The sequence below is a fragment of the Saccostrea echinata genome, unplaced genomic scaffold (assembly GCF_033153115.1).
Source record: "Saccostrea echinata isolate AGI-Se365-2 ecotype Australia unplaced genomic scaffold, CSIRO_AGI_Sech_v1 ptg000029l, whole genome shotgun sequence".
Taxonomy (NCBI): Eukaryota; Metazoa; Mollusca; class Bivalvia; order Ostreida; family Ostreidae; genus Saccostrea; species Saccostrea echinata.
Window position 1 is genome coordinate 17,066,455 of NW_026889778.1, and position 16,250 is coordinate 17,082,704.

The 16,250-nt window shown below is 33.7% G+C and overlaps 1 long non-coding RNA gene across 1 annotated transcript; it reads left to right on the top strand.

Moving 5' to 3' along the window:
• The first annotated feature begins 7,454 nt into the window (after window positions 1-7,454).
• Window positions 7,455-8,665, top strand: LOC133194560 (uncharacterized). The gene is made up of 3 exons (XR_009722115.1): window positions 7,455-7,570; window positions 8,213-8,288; window positions 8,608-8,665. It is a non-coding gene; the product is annotated as an uncharacterized LOC133194560 (long non-coding RNA).
• The last annotated feature ends 7,585 nt before the right edge of the window (window positions 8,666-16,250 follow it).

Here is a 16,250-nt window from a genome sequence, read left to right on the forward strand (position 1 = left end):
GGCATAATCCGGTTTCATAAATTACATCTGTCATGGATTTTGCCAAAAGTATGTGTAAACTTTGTTATTGTGATTTCCATGTGAGATCAACATCAAGTGCACAAGTATACATTTGTATACCATAAAACCAGGACTTAGCCGGGGGGGGGGGGGGGGGGGGGCTGGGTAGAGAGGTTCTACAGACAGTGTGTTTATATCATTTTCTAAGTCAGCTGCAACACCCACTACAAAAATTTATTAACCAAAAATTAAACTTGTATTGAAAGCTAGTGAATGTATAAGAAAAACTCTAATGAATGTTTTCCGCACTATTTGCAGCTGCGAAATCACGTGGTCTCATCAAATTTCAACTTGGAACTTATAACGTCTTAATTACGACATCCGATTTTTTTTAAGCGCAGATTCAAATTTTGTTTGTCATAGAAATAGATATAATGCATACAAAAATAACAATGGTATGCAAGTCATTCTGAAGTTTGAGAAATTCAAGAAACGTTTGTATTCAGTTGCAATTCTCCGTTTCCCAATTACCATTTTTAAGTACGAAAAATCGTGTAGTGTTTCTCAGCAAATGACATGAGAACGAAATTTATGAGATGGTCTAAAGAAAGATATTTAGTATATCTTTATTTCACTGAAACAGAATATTTGCCCGAACATTATACATTGACAAGATACAAACAAGATGCCAAGACAGTTATATGGCAAAACAGTCCATAAATTTAATTTTACAGATCAAGTGCTAGATTCTATTTCATTTTCACTTCAACAACCAATTTCGGAATGATATAATTTATTTCTTAACCCCGAAGGAGTACCGTGTATCTTGCATAAGAGTTCATCAAATTCGGTGTTAATTCACAAAAAATGTAATCCGCACAGGTGCAAAGGACGCTTTTATGAATGTATTTTTATAAAGTAGGTATAAGTATTACAACCACCTTGATTTAATAAGTACCCCTTGCTACGATCATATGACGTGACTAAACTCATACTTCACAGTGGCATTAGAGATTTGAAGATTTCAGGTTGAGAATAACTTCAGATTTTAAAAGATATTTTTAAAATTATTCACGAGTGATTAACTTGCCTTTATTCTGTAATATTTAAAACACTTTTTCTTGAGTATATATTTGAACACGTCTGTTTATTTATTTCATTGTGTCCTCATTAACTTTTACACAGGTATATAACCTATACTAAAAAAATTGAACTGTTATACAAAAAAAAAAAAAAAAAAAAGCTTGTACAAGTTCCGTTAATGCTTAAACACATAATAATCACAAAATTCCCGATCAAACCAGCCTTATTTTTTCATACTTTCCAGATCTTCACTTAAATTCAATGCAAAAACATGAACATATGCAAAATCCCACCAAAATAAATATTCATTTACTATAATTTAACCAGGTACAAATTAATTTGAACTAAAAGCAACAAAATATAGAAGCTTTGATTAAAAACAAAACAAAACAAAATCCCCAAAATTTTTGGTGTCTTATGACCTTAAAGAGTTTTATTATATCAAATATTCCAATATTTAATGTTCCCATTCCTTTTTTTTTTTTTTTTTACTAATATTCTTTGTTGAATGTCAAATTGGCCATATTTCCGACATATACAAATGACAAAAGCAAAAATTCTCTCGTCCAGTGTTTCGTTTCCGACACATTTTTTTCTGATTTGCCTGTCAAAAAGGAAGTTATGATGTCTGCAACTCTCATTCATCAAAAGACTTTTACTAAATAAATAGGAAATTAATTGTTTTTTTTAATATTTTGGGAATTATAAAGAGTTTAATTATTTCAATATGATTATTTCATATATAATTATTTCAATATTATAATATGAATGTATTAATATATTTCCCTCGTCTAGCAGAACACTTTATTCTGTGATGCTTTTTAAAACAAATTTTGTTCATTACAAAAAAAATCTTAAAATTGAAAACTTGGGCAGAATAATTGGTGCGTTTTTTTTTTTTAAATCGGAAATTAACGTTTTGACTTCTTTGTCATAACCTTATTTAGGCATTCGTCAATTAGCACCTGAAAAACAGTTCTAATGGTTCATCTTCTCAACTTCCATTGTGCCTTGCTTATAAAAAACCTCTCCAATTAAAATTTTCACCAAAGATCTCCGTATTTATCAAACACTCAATGGTGGACTCTCGTTCTTTGGTTTTGTCATATTACGCACATACTCATGGGTGCCTTTCAGCGATACCTTTTGTCAATATTATCAGCTATTGAATTGCAGACAGTTGCAACGGTTTTTTGAAATTGATGAACAGAGAAACAAATTTAAAGTAAATATTGGGTAAAATCGACAGTTTGTCGTGAATCACTTGCACTTTGTAAGCTTTTTATAAAAGCTGTGTCAATATGCAGTTTTCTCCGAAAAAAAAAAATTGCATCCAGTGGTATTTTTACCTTTTCAAAATGAAAAAAATTCAACCCATTCCCTTGTTTCATTTTTAATCTGTGTTATAAATTAGTTGAACTTTCAAACAAGATATTTTTTTTTCAAAACAATGTAATTAATCAAGGTGTTATAATATTTGAAATATTTTGTTCATTGCAATTTTTTAAACCTTATTTTGTATAATCCAAAATTAATAATAGATGACATTTCTCTATAATCAAATTACAGTTGCTTAATCAAAGTCCTCGAAGGAGGGAAATTATAAAAAAAAAAAATCAAATGTCAAACGAAATGTTATGTAGTACTCGGAGACGGCTAGGAGCCATTTCGTGGGCGCTATTTGTACATATCAAAAAACAGACGCATGCGAAACTAATCTTGGTTTGCTTAAAATAATAAACAAGCCCCTTTTCCTCTCTGTATATTTAAACACCTTGATCTAACACTTGTGTAATTGACAAATAATTAATTTACAATCGGTTTGAAGTCTATATCCTTAACTGAAAAGATGACTCGGAAGTGTCTTTCTTTAAGGGAGCTCCATTGCTCTCCCCCATTCATAAGATACCTGGGTCCCGATCTTCAATTTGTCTTTATATTACTGAATCTTAATTTTACTTTATCATTTCTACACCTATATGATGTAGCTTAAACACAAGGGAACGTTATTTAGTTTATGTATTTAGTATCCTTCTTTATTCAATGTAACTCTAGATTTTAAATCTCGCTATTTTCTGTCCACCTTTATGTTGAAATTGTTTACCAAGATTAGGCAAGATTGGAGCTTGTGTCAAACTTTACTGTTTTAAGCACTTATATCAATAAAACCCTCATATAACCCTGATCTTGATCCGAATTTTCTCCAAATCCGACACTTACCATACTCAAACATTTCTTGTGGCGAAAAACAACAGCATAGAGGATCAGAATAGAAAAATCTTAATTGAAACGCTCTAAATGAGACCACTTGAATCTAAATACCCATTGCTTTCACATAAAACATGTGGAAATACACGATCTCGCATCCCAGGTGTGTTTACGTAATGGATTACTGATCGAACACTCGGAACAAAAGCCAAGGAACGTTTGACACCCAATACAAACAGACAGGCAGACAAAAACAATGAGACAAGTATGGCGTCCTACTGGGTGGCTAATGCGTATATATTTTGGTTCACTTTCAAGAAATCAATATACCTACATTTTGCGCACACTTGAATACGTATCCTTTAGACTTCCCCTGAAGCGCTCAATATATGAAACTGTATTATACCTATTACCCTAGGGAAAAACAAACAAAATTTCTTTCTTTATCTGTAAGTAATAAACAGTACGCAATGGACCAAGGATATTAATCTACAACTCTGATTTTCTATCACTGAATATGCAAAAGCTACCATTTTTAGATCACTTACCTAGAGACTCAACTTGGTTATTCTGATCGAATATGTATCCGGCAACCGTTGTCTAGTTGTCTGATTGTCGTGTAGTAAATATCCAATTTCCCCACTGGGTAAATTTCATACAGAATTTAACATAGCCTCTGTGGATGAAGGGGATCAAAGTCAGTTATATTGAGCCGCTAAGTCCCATATCAAGGGGGGGGGGGGATAATAAAATGTGAGGGGTCATTTATAAAATCTTCCCTTGAACAAAATGAATATTTTTGGTGGTGGTGTGTAAAAGTTTTCTTATATTTATTGCAGATTAAAGTTTATTGAAATCTTCTGTTTAAATCTGTCTCGGAGGTTAGATAGGGACCATGATATGGAAAAGTGATACATGTATACAATGTATATGAACATATTTGAATATCATTTGAAAAGGCTCGAGAACAACAGGACCAAAATTATCCAGCTGAATATGGAAGTATCCCCATAAAGTATTGGTTAAAATCATGACCCTCCAGGGCTAGAATAGAACCCCCAAAACTAAAATGTTTTATATATGAAAATATAGGAAAAAGATTTCAAACCTTTTTTTTCTACGAACCAAAGCAATATATACATACTACTGTATAGGGGGAAAATAACTCGCGGTGTTAATATTCGCTATATTCACGGTGTTAATAAATCCGTGAATTCAAGAAACCGTGAATAAGTTAAATAATCTCCATGTTATATTTGGAAATTTAAGAATAGACTACGATAGGTATATATACGTGTAGTACATGGTAATTTCAGTAATTACGAGTCGCACTTGTCATTCAATTATTTTAATTATCACGCTTTACTTTAATTTAGATCAGCAGATAATAACCTGTATTTGTCAAAAAGCTGTTTTAATAGCTAACGCTACATGTTCCATCAATCAAAACATGGGTCATGGGTTTTGATTACCCGTGCGTAACTATGTTACCACGTGTATTTGTTACCTGCACTTTCATACGTATTAGTTTTTATCGACATTTTAGTTTTAAAAAATCATTCAAATAATATCGAACTTGCTGAAGATGTGGAAGGATATTATTTCATCGACCTACATTAACAATTTCTTAACTGTCCAGCAGCTGTCCAGTGGTTTTTCGCCGCGATGTATTATCCCTTCGGAAAGAAGATCTTGGGGTGTCGTAATAGCATATAGGAAAGTCACTCGACGTTTATAGTCAAGGACTTTTATTAACTTATTAATTATTAAATCTAACATACCCTGTGAAGTGAACATTATAATGCTGATTATGTCGTTCTAGCTATACTATGGATTAAACGGATATAGACAAGGGAGGTAACTTTATTATATACATGTACAGATTCCGCGAATTCAACAAACCGCGATCGTGTCAGAGGAGAGAAAAACGTGAAAATTACAACCCGTAAAATTAATCCCCTTTACAGTATATTGTAGTATACACGTAGATTCGATTTGTTCAATTTTAACCTTGGGCCAAAGGTGGGGCCATAAGAAAAAAGGAAAAAAGAAGGAGAGGGGGGAAACTCAAAATATATATGTAGAACCCCCCACCAAACAAAAATGAACAATTAATAAACACATACACATTAGGAATTCAGGTTGATGTCTAGATAAGACATAATTGGGTGCTTTACATTTGTATGCGTATTTCTTTGACAGGAAGAGGTAAATGATTCAGGTGAGCGCCGTAGGCCGTATATAATCGTGTTATATTTCAACGTGGGAAAAATCACTAAAGGGAAACCATAAAACTCCAACAAAACTTGTGTTTTTATGACCCTCAGGTCAGGGGGTTCTGGCTACAGGGTGGGGCAAAATGGCCAACTTCACCTATATCTTAATAATTTTGAAAAAAATACACAAAATTAAAAAAAAATCAAATGGAATCGTTTACAAATATATATTTATGGTTATAAAAAGTTTGATTTGCTCAGTTACATATAATTTGTACATCATTCTGAATCTGGTCATCCGATTAAAAAAGAAAACAAAAAACAAAAAAACAAAAAAACAAAACAAACAAACAAACACAAAATTTAACCGAATACACTGACTTATCCCATTTCTATCATATATCTTATAAAACACAAACATTTCGTTATTATTTAAACCAAAACTCAATGTTTAAGATTTCAAAATTGAGTGTTCAGATCCTCTGGTCCATTTCCAAAAGAAATAAAACAAAAACTGTTCAAATATTCTGTCAAATATATTTTCAACATAAACCAAACAAAATAAAAATGTATCCACGGCTTGGCAACAAAGTTGTTCATTGCGCACAAGATTATAATTCTGAGGTATATTGTCCAATGTTCACCTTTTCTGTATAAACTCCCTCTCTGAGCGGTACTCGAAATATTTGATCGTGGACACGCCACTTAAAATAAAGTGTCCGATTGAGATTATAAGAGCTTGTTCCTCGTGTGAAGTGGCCACATGTCTTGGCCAGTTACAAGATAATTGAAAAGGACGAGAGTGCACTCGTTAAAAATTTCAAAATTCATATATGTGTTAGAAGCCTATAAAAAAATTAAATGCATGTTTCACAAGTTGAATGATTTGTGTTTGGCTAAAACTTGGAATGAAAAAAAAAATTGCAAAGAAATTACATAATTCCATAAAGTGACAGAGATTTTAATAAAATAGGGAACTTCAAGTGTTTCAGGCTTTTTTCGACATTTCATCTGAATTCATTTATATTATATTCAAGAAATTTCGGTTGGTATAAAAATTATCGAACTTAAACGGTACTATCCACAATACGATTTAATGAGAAAAACTCCAATTGTTATTTTTAAACTAATTCTAAGCAAGACCAAAGTTTTTCTTGCACAACAAGAGAAATCAAATTCTTTGTGAATGACACCTCATTTTAATTACCTGCTTCGATCTTCAAAAAAACTGTTATTCACGTAACAAGATGCTAATCGGGTGCTTCACATGCGATAAGATTTTAAAATAAAAGCTTAAAAAACGTTAATAAGAGTTAAACTTAAGAGGGGTAAAAATATAAAAGAACAAAAATCAATTGACAGGAGAATTCAATAACGCTATCCTGGCCTAACTCCAGAAGAAGCAATCGAAAATCCTTTAATCTCAATACCTTGTCGATTTACACAATCCTTGGCGTCGTTTTCGCACCTGGGTCGCGCAATGTCAACACACCGAGATTGAATTAATAAGACGTATTGTTCAAAAGATTCAAACTTTTAAAAGATTTAACAGCTCCGCAGTACAGTTAAGGCTACACATGAAGATAATATGGTAATGAGGTCATAATGAGGTTTGACGTCATGACAGTTGCTCCGCCTTGATAGATCCATATAAGGAAATAGAGCTCAAAAAAGCTATTTAATGATGATTGCGAGAATTTGTAATGAATGTCTGTATTTTCAGGTTTAAATAAATAAACATTAGTGATTTTCTCTTATATAGGAACAACACGTCTTCGAAATAATTCTCTTTTAATTGTGTCGTTTGGCTGCATTCGGCTTCAGCCAAGCGCTTGCACTCGGTGACACGGAATGTTGTTTACATCTAAAAACGTGGCGACAGCAGCTGAGATATGCAGTGAATAAATGCAACAATCAGGCAATCTTTAAAGAGAATAGAGATAAAATAAGAGACCTGGGCCTTGTTTATCTTTTTGATGAGAAGATGATGACGTTATTTCGGGAAATCATGGAAAACTGAGACGATCCGCACTACCTCCCTAGGTCCCTTTCTGTTCATTAAGGTGTGTATGTGCATAGGTATTAACATGTACACATACTATTCTTTACATCGATGTAAAATAACCTTGAACATGTACAATAAGATGTATTGTTACAGTCCGTCACAAACTGCAATGCAGTGCCTTGTGTGTAACCCCCCCCCCCACACACACACACACACACATACACAAAAACACACACATTTATGAAAGTTGCACACTTTTAAATATGCAATGATGTTTTCCTTTGGCATACATGTACAAACATATAAGATAATATAAGCACAGCACGTCATGATATCAAATAGTATAATTTAGATGCAGTCACACTTACAATGTATTTGTGAAGTCAAACTGCACAGTGTACAATGTATGTGCACTGTACATACAAGAGTATAAGACCCTATCAATTTTAATTTATACCTCTGGCAATCAAAAATATGTGAATTTTAAGATTTCAGTTTTTACCAGTGCTTCATATTTTAAATTCCTCATAGAACTTTTACTATCTGTATCACAAGGCTGTAAATTTGTAGAATTTCTACATTAATGAAGAAAAAATGTTTGAATTTTCATTTGTCTGACTACATGTACATTAAGTCAATCTTATATGTGTATACATGTATTTATGTACTGTTTATATGTATAATTCTTTTGTCATTGTAGCTATCACAGAACTGGTTAAAACTGGCATTTACATCAGCTAGAACTATCAAAATAGATGCATCAATTTCTCCACTGGGTATGATCACACTAAAGCATTTCACATTAATTTTATAGTATGCCAGTGTTAAATATTTTTTTTTAATGTTGTATAGGTGAAAGAATTAAATGTTATCTCTAGTATATTGAATTTTTTTTTACTTAAATTAAGTATAGCTACCAATTCTACTTTTGCAAATGTCATAGGTTTCAATTTCCCAGAAAAGTTTCGTATCAAAAGTTTGTTCCCATTTATTTTATGAAAATCAGAAAATATAGTATAGCATGGTTTGTTTTGTACAATGCAATGTCATTTCATTCTACAATAGTAATCATTATGTTTTTCACTCATGTTGTAGCTACTCCCAAACAATTTGAACAATTCATTCAGGCAGCAAGTGTTTCCACCAATGAAATAAAAAGGTATGCTCCATATAAGCTCTAAACCATACATATTCCTACCAAGATTATTGAAATGTTTTGATAATAAAAACAGTAGAGTCATGTATATGCTTTCCATGTTACTCAATGCATTGTTTTGAGTATCACTTTTTTAAAACACCAATGAACCTTCCATAATGGTATTTCATTTTGTTTTCAGAATTGATTTCATCCAGAAGAACTGTTTGAACTGTGGACTGTTTGAAATATTTTGCACCTGCTCAGAAATCCCTTCACAGCTTGTCTTTGAATTTGAAAGGCTGTTTTTAATCAAATAAATTTTCTAGATAACTAATACTTTGAATTTTTAACAGTACAGTGGTGTGAAAGTTTGAAGGCTCTTAAGATTTGAGTATCTTTACTTGCATGTATTCTGATAGGCGCGTAGCTGCTTATACGCAAATACGCAGGTGCGTACACATCGTTTACAAATTAAAAAAAATGGGGGGGGGGGGGGGGAGGAAGAGATTTGTGAGAAGAGAAAAAAAATATCAATACAATCCAGCAAATATTTGTGTTTCAAATTATTTTATCTCATACTGTTTCGATTCAAATTCAAATTCTATATTACCATGTCTTTATAAAAAAAAAAATTGTAATGTTTTATTAAATCATTGCCAAAACCAAATAAAACATTAATTTGGAATTCTTCTATAACACATTGATAATTTATTTTAAGATCTTTGAGAAAATATCAACCGTTGAATGCTGTGATCCACTAGAATATGATTTGAAATATTATTTTTATTAAAAATTGAAATTATTAGTTATATTTGTTGCTGAAAGATGATACCAATATATCTTCTTAAAAAATATTCAGCCTCTACATGTACAATAAATTTGAACGGAAGTATTTAACTGTGTTAAAAACAATATTACTATGTCTTGTAATTTCTAAAGAAAATCGAAATGGCATGATTTTGAATGAAATATTTGGTTAAAAAACCATGAGCTTCCAGGGACTTCGCCCCTGGGCCCTCATCTGGACCCACTGGGGGTCTCAAAGCGGACCCCAGCCGATCTCTGCGTACACTTCACTTCCATTCTGCCTATGCACCTGTCTGTGTTTTGGGGTACAAGATCTAAATTTCAGCATGTATATTGTGTTCACCTGTTCTTTAACAGAGTATCTGTTTCTTGATTACAAAGTTTTTACTATGATTATCTTGTTTGCGCATTGATTGATAATTACTCAAAACATGAGACTAAAGCCCCCCCCCCCCCCCTACGCCGATATGATTTGTGCTACAATACCCAAATAAGTAAAACCTGATGTAAACACTGTTTAATAATTTATTTTTAACATGCCAGTAAGGTATATGGTATCAAAGGAGCCAGAGGCAAACTGGTGATTGGGGGGGGGGGGGGGGTAGATCTGTAGAAAGGAAAACAGGTTATTAAATACAGGAGTAAGCACCCCAATCCCTTCCTCCTGTTCTTAAAACTTTTAACGTAGTCTAGAATCCATAAACAGTTGAAGGTTTGATAACTAAAATAATCACATGTGTAAAAAAAAAAAAATAAAAATTAAAAAAAAAATACTAAGTTCTGTTGGAGATATTTTTTCTGTGTGTCTACTGAGGAAGAATATATGTTTTATCATTGATAGGGGCTGTCTATTTTATTTTATTACAAATGACTGAATATCTTTCAATATTTTTAACCATGGGCATTTTCCAGTTCATTTACATGATGGATGTTGCGGCAAATTTTAGGCGAACGGAGGAAATGCGGTAGGTGTCAAATACGTCTTGTGTAGCGTATAAAAGAACGAAGATATACAAAACAAAGTAAAGTCAAAGATTTTTTCATGCATACCGTTTTGATTAAGTGAAATAAAGCCCAGCGCAGTCCGTAGGTATTATTTGTTTAAAATTTGCGAGGTACATAAACTCTTCTAAGTACCACAGAGTTATCTCCCATGCTGGGTCAATGATGCGTTTGAAAACTATATTTAGAATGAATGTGTTAAGATTTCAATTTTTAATCAAAAAGTGCAAGGGCAAGGCGACAACCCAAGAGGTAGGTTTTTATTTTGAATTCTTTATTTTACTGTCTAGTTTTTGAAAAGTGATGCTCATTTCTTTGTAATTCATTAGGCAATTTAAAATTTCCGATTCAATGATGAAAAATACCCTATTTTTGAATACTGGGGTTTGTTTTCAATGAATAACTTAAATATCTCAGAAATCTGACTGAATGAGCATCAGTTTTTCGATAGGATAGATACCAAGGGACGCAATGAAACCTTGTGCAGTTCAAATATTGTTTGCCTTGCCCTTGCACTTTTTGGTTAAACTTGACATTTCATATTTTGACCTAAAATCGGAGCTCACGTGACTTTAGAGGGTCACATGATGACAAAAAATACCGATGTGAAAAGCGATGGACAAACTCTTCATAAAGACATTAAGATATTTCAGATAGAGTTTCATGCTAAAAAATAAGACGGTTGAACTTGAAGTGTCTCGTTTTTGGTGCCTTTTTATAGAAAATGTTGCCTTAACTGTACTGCGTCCTAATTCAAATTCTCAGTATTGAAATCTTATGTTGACATTTGGGATTCCTTTTAAGGTATGGAAAAAAAGAAAAATTCTTATTTCATTTATAGTGGACAGGGGAAAAATGATTTGAAAGAAATTGAATTTGTTGAAAAACCAATTAAATTGGGTGTTGAGAATTTCGGATGAGTCGCCTTTGAGAAGATTAGAGATTGTTAAGCTCTCCTCGAACACAGACACTTTAACACGTGTTCAAGATGCTCCCAATTAGCACTTAAGTACACAAAGAGTGCAAAGAGGAGCAACTCTACGATACAAAAATGTTGAGGTCTAACTTTCAAATAGTTTTCATACAACAGAAAAAATTGTTAAAAAGTGATGTCGCCAGAATGAATATTCCCAATCGAAGGGCACTTGCTAGTGACGAATTCGGGAAGGATGTGAACATGGCCTCTTTTTTTTCCTAAGTCAATAATACAATCTCATGTACACACGTACGTTAAATATAGACGACAGTATGCAGAACGAAAGAGAATGGCCGCTCCCTGTTTAAAGATATCCCCCCTCCCCCGCCCGCCCGTTGGGAAAATAATCTTTCCTTTGCTATTTGTCACAGTTTCTGACCTGAATCATCCTTTTACAAATAAAGAAATAACAAATACACTGAACAACATAAGTTAGGAGTCAACTAAAAAAAAAAAATAGTGTTTCGAATAAATTTTCACTAAATATTTAAGAATTTCTTTTTTCATACCTACATGTAACATTAACAAGTGTAAAAAAAAAAAAAAAAAAAAAAAAAAAAAAAAAAAAGAATTTAGTCAGTTAATTTTTCCAATGATAAACAATTGAACAACATTCATTAAGAAAAACTGAGGAAATCCATCATCACTGGATTTCAAAGGGTAAAAAATAAGGACTTAGCATGCTTATATAGGTTTAATGAATATGATCAGTCCAAATTTTTTTGTCAGTATCTGGTATAACCACCTAGTTCTAGCCACTATCACTTCCCTGCATCGCATTGGGAAACTGTTAATTAAGGCTATCCTGGGGAATTCTATACCATTCCTGCACAAGAGCAATTTCTCAAGTTCACAGATTGTGTTTGGTTGGTTTTGCCTTTGTAAAAATTGTTTCTGGAGCATGTCCCACGCATGCCCTTTGGATTCGGTCAGGTAATTTTGCTGGCCAATCCACACTGACGATTTTTTCCTCTTCCAGATACTAGTTGAACACTCTCGCACGGTGGGGCCTGCATATGGCATTGTCATCCGTCAAAATGAAATTGTCACCAGCATACGACTACAGGCTTCAGCTTAAGGTCTAGCAATAGGTGCAGCGATCTCATCCCTGTAGCGAATATCGACAACAGATCCGTTCCTTATGAAGTCGAGGTCTGTGATACCGTTGTAATTGACGTCTACCCAAAACACGACTGACCCACTGACCAACTGGTCGTGTTCAGCAATGCAACAGTCATTGAATCACGTTTCCCCCCCCCCAATACACATCTAAGACCGTCTTTGATATGCACATGCTGACAAAGTCTGTATTCACCCAGTCCATAGCACTCCTTGAATATGATGTTGGTCCTAGTTGACATGGTCTTGAGCAAATTGTAGGCGACGGTTGCGATGTTTTACGGTCAAAAGTGGGCGCACTGCAGGTTCGTCTGGCATGTAATCTCTCATCATGAAGTCTGTTTCGCAAGGTATGTATGGAGATTCGTATGCATGTTGCTACTGTTAGCTCTCCGTTGAGGGCAACTGCTGATGACATTCGATTTCTCTTAGCAAGAAGTGCTATTTGTTGATCTTTGTCAACAGTTGTGCTTTTCGGGCGACCACTTTTAGGTCTCCGCTATTAGTCTATTAAAATCGTTCCAACAAACTTCCGATAACAGAATCGCTGACACCAAGCTGTGCAACAACTTATATAAAGGTTCACCCCTTTTTCTTTAAACCTATATGAACTTACCGTAGCCCAATTTTGTAACCCGCATCTGCTCTTCCTGAAGAAGTATCCGCTGAGAGAGAGAGAGAGAGAGAGAGAGAGAGAGAGAGAGGGGAGGGAGAGCTATGGAGAGTTCAATTTAGTTCGTGGCGAGGACCGATGATGCACTTTCCTGGGGAATGGGTCACCATTTTTGCAAAAAAATTATTATGAATTTATAAATGTTTAATCAATTACTCGTAATTATGTCGCCATCCATTTTCATTCACATTTGCTTGTGTTCGTAATTTTAATGCACGTATAGCTTCAAATCAAATACTGTTATACATTAATGTATGTTTTCATTTGCAACTTCAGACGACATATCTTGAAATAATGGGAATTTAAAGATATACAGAACGCGGAACATTAACTGGCAAAATTGGAAATACGCAGCTTACGTCATTTCCATCTGTTAAAATCAAAACATTTAAGATAATGGAATGGGCGGGTATACAATTCGACACGGACGTCCGAGAAAACATTGGATTGAAATTCTAGTTTGAAATTCATTTTCAATCCACCTCAGCTACGATAGAAGACAATGTGTTACTGATTGACCCAGAAGACAAATAATTTCAAATTCGGAATATTTTGAAGTTTTAATATATAAATCAGAATTACTGACCAGTATTTTTAAAGAAATATAAAGGAACAAATATTTGATTTCTGTTAGGTATGTGCATACATGTGTTGGGGGTGGAGGGGGACGATCACTGAACGATCTTGGAAATAAAAGAGAAAGTTTCTTTTTTTAGTTTGGACAACCCCTCCCTGTTTTGATTGTCAAACATTTTTCAGTGAAGACAAAACTAAAGAAATTACCTCTTGTCATTACCTCGTGTCCTTAAAATTATAGGCTAAAAACTCGTATAAACAAGGATAAATATGAATTTCAAACAACATGTATTTGGGAATTGAAATTATTTGTCTTTTGGATCATACATTCACACTCTGCGTTTGAAAACAGCTCAGGTGGATTGAAAATGAATTTCAAACTAGAATTTCAATCCGATGTTTTCTCGGACGTCCGTGCCGAATTCATTGTCTATCATTAAATGTTTTGACTGCAGCAGATGGAAAAGACGTAAGCTGTATATTTCCAATTTTGCCAGTTAATGTTCCGCGGTCTTACTGCATTTTCACTATATAATCAATAGCACCCTGCTCACCACCAGAACCTCTGTAAACCCAGAGGCCATGAATTCCAAAATTTTGGAAGAGGCATCCTTGCACATCTTTGAAATGCAATTACTTTGTTTACTAAATACCCAGGGCAGAGAAGATTTAAAAAAAAATGTGCATTTTCATCTATGATCAATAGAGCCCCACCTTAACACCAGAACCCCTGGGGCCAAGAATTTCACAAATTTTGTAAGAAGCATACTTGCTCATCACAACCATGTGCTTAGTCTGTTTGCTAAATACCCAGGTGCAAAGAAGAAGCTTTTCATTTTTAGTATGTGATCAACAGACCCCCCCCCCCCCCCCCCCCCCCAGGGGCCATGAATTTCACAATTTTGGAAAATGCATCCTTGTTCATCATAACCAAGCACTTAGTTTAACTGCTAAATACCCAGAGGCAGAGAGGCTTTTCAAAGAATTTATGCATTTTCACTATAAATGTAATCAATAGAACCCCACCCTAACACCAGGACCCTGACCCAGGCGCCATGAATTTTACAATTTTGGAAGAAATATCATAACCATTCACTAAATTTGTTTGCTAAATACTCAGGGGCAGAGTAGAAATTTTAAAGAATTAATGCATTTTCACTATTTTATCAACAGAACCCTAACATAAGAATCCCTGACCCAGGGGCTGTGAATTTCACAAATTTGGATAAAGTACATGTACCCTTGATTATCATCATCATGCTCTAAGTTGTATGTCAAAATACACGGGGAGAAAAAAAAAGAGATTTTCAAAGAATACATGCATTTTTACTACAAGTACATACACTGTATTATCAACAGAGCCCTACCCTAACACCAGAACCCCTAACCCAGGGGCCATAAATTTCACAATTTTGGATGAGGCACCCTTGCTTGCTCATCATTATCATGGACTTAGTTTGTTTAATATTCAGAAGCAGAGAAAAAGATTTTAAAAGAAATATTATATTTTTACTTTATGACCAACAGAGCCCTGCCCTAACACCAGAACCCCTGGCCTTGGGGCCATGAACAATTTTGGAAGAGACACCCTTGCTCATCATTATCATGAATTTAGTTTGTTTGCTTAATATCCAGGAGCAGAGAAAAATATTTTTAAAGAAAAACTTTTCAAAATTCTGAGATTATGAGACCAAAGAAGAGGAACAAATCTGGGATGATAGATGGGAAAGAATATAAAGATCTAAAGACACTTGATCTTAGACAACTTGCTTTTTTGAAATGTTTGCTTTCCCACTAATTATAAAGTTGTAACTCTATAAATTTTATGCAAGACATGTACTGTAATTCAGCATTGGTACTAAATCATTTACGTATTTAATAATAATTTTTCTATAGAAAAAAAATCTGAGAAATAAATACACTAAATAATGTAAATTTTACCATAAATGGTTAATATTTGCACAATTTCATTGCCAGAAATGACACACTTGCATACACCAAATTTTATTTTATATGAGTTTAATGTTTATACTGGCAATACCCTTTGAAGTGATATGTCGTCTACACAAAGTTGAAAAAAAATTAATTGAACACAAATGTATTTTTTCCTCTATGAAAAATTATGGTGATTCTGATAGCCAGAGAATTGAAAAAAAAACATAACAAAACAAAAATCATACCAAAAAGAGAAATGAATAAGTCACCAACTCTAGCCACATACTGGATAAAACAAGCATGGGGAGAACATAATTATTTGATTTTAAAACGTCATGTGACATAAGAACTGGTCATCTGACAACATTCTCTGGTGGTATGGACCCACCCAACCCCTGGAATTTGCAGAGTTATTAAAAGTATATACTGAATCAAATAAAAAAAATGACCTTGGATAAACATCCCTCCAGCTAGAAAATGTGGACCCCACCACCACCACCACCATTAAATAG